The following is a 1,775-nucleotide window of genomic DNA, read 5'->3' on the forward strand; positions in this document are numbered from 1 at the left end:
TTTGTTTCTCTGAAGAACATCCACAACCGGTGTGTGAAGTAAGCTTCATCAAAAGGTTTTTCGATTGGGATTCTGAGGATTCTTTTAGTGAAACCATCCATCTCCTTATCGTTAGCTTCCCGCTTAAGGTTTTTAGGAATCTTCTCCTTTCTTTTCCTTAACCTTCTCCCTTCAGATTCTTGCTCTTCTTGAACTGATTCTGGTGAACTATTTAAAGGGTTGGGTTTTGGTTCGGGTGGGTTTGCTAATGGTTTAGGTGGTGGTCTGAGTGCGTTGACATAATCATTATCGATTGAGGGTAACCGCACTCAGTATGTCAGAGGTGCATGTCGACCGATGGGAGGTGTGTTGTAACAATCGACGTCGGACTCACTCTGTCGATCGATGGTTGGCTCAACTGATCGATCGATTTTATCATAGAGAGGGGAGGGTGGGTGAGGATGCTTAGCTGCAAATTCTTCATGAGTTAGAATTCGAACCGCATTGCATTCGGTCGATTTGGCAGACGACATCGATCGATGACTGGAGTAATCCATCCATCGATCTTCATCATGGTCTGTCGATCGATGCGAGTTCATCGACATCGGTCGACACCATTGGGATCCTCCGAGACTCATGGAGCTTTCGATTTCGAAGTCACCCTTTGTCGGCTCCTGCCTCTCTAGCGAAAGCTTCTTGCCTCTTTATAGTCTCGCCATCTGAATTACTTGGGTTTCAAGTTTTCTCACATGACTCCCTAAGGTCTCGATTTTGGTGTTCAGATTGTTATAGGCGGAGTCTATTTTACCGTTGAAATCCATGGTGATTTGTTGTAGTCCCAACAGTACTCGATCAAGCATTTCTTCGATCTTGCTTTCCTGAGTCTGGGGTGGTGGATTTTGGTAGTAAGAGTTCGAGTAGCTTTTGTTGTTGTTCAAGGGTTTTTGAAATTGTGAATTTTAGTTACTTCTTTGGCCATTTCCAAAGAAGTTTCTGGTTCCGCCCTGGTTTCCAAATTTCTGGAATCCGGTACCTCCGATGTAGTTCACATTTTCTTCTCATTCCGTATCTGCTACTTCTCCTTCTGCTGAACAGACTTGCTCTTACACCACATCTAACCTAGCTCTTACTTCGTCCATCTGTTCCTTCCCGATAGAGGCTACAGACTTCTTCCCTTCAGAGTCAGTGTTTTTGGTGCTGCTGCTGTTAGCAAGGTTTTGGATGAGTCTCACAGCTTCCAACGGATTCCGAGTAGTGAAGTTTCCTTCACTCGCCGTATCAAGGTCCATTTGATACTGTAAGGCGAGACCTCGGAAGAAAGTGCTTAGCAGCTGCACTTCGTTAAATCCGTGGTGTGGACAGTCTCGCTGGAAGAACCTAAATCTAATCCACGCATCTTTGAAGGACTCTCCAGCCTTCTGCGAGAATGTGGAAATTTTGTTCCGAAGTTCTTCAGCGCGCACCTCATCGAAGAAGTTTCGTAAGAAAGCATTCTTGATGTCGCTCCAGGATGTTAAAGATCCTGTGGGTTGCTGCCTAAGCTAGTGCATCGCTTCTCCATTCAGCGTGTATCTGAAGAGCTTGCACAGCAGGTAATCTTTGGGGACTCCTTCCATCCGAATAGCAGCGATTAGATCCTCGAACCGTTCCAAATGGTCCATAGGTCCTCCATTGACTCGAATTGCTCTTGCTTGACAGCTGGACCACGATCACTCAATGATCTTACTTAAGGTCCTTATCTTGATTCCTGCATCAAACAATTCCCCTAGGTACTTAGTCATTCAACCAACCATCCC

At 45.4% G+C, this 1,775-nt stretch overlaps 1 non-coding gene across 1 annotated transcript; it reads left to right on the plus strand.

Moving 5' to 3' along the window:
- The first annotated feature begins 1,323 nt into the window (after positions 1-1,323).
- Positions 1,324-1,429, plus strand: LOC117130995. The gene has a single exon (XR_004454235.1). It is a non-coding gene; the product is annotated as a small nucleolar RNA R71 (small nucleolar RNA).
- The last annotated feature ends 346 nt before the right edge of the window (positions 1,430-1,775 follow it).

Source organism: Brassica rapa, unplaced genomic scaffold, assembly GCF_000309985.2.
Source record: "Brassica rapa cultivar Chiifu-401-42 unplaced genomic scaffold, CAAS_Brap_v3.01 Scaffold0766, whole genome shotgun sequence".
NCBI classification, from domain to species: Eukaryota; Viridiplantae; Streptophyta; class Magnoliopsida; order Brassicales; family Brassicaceae; genus Brassica; species Brassica rapa.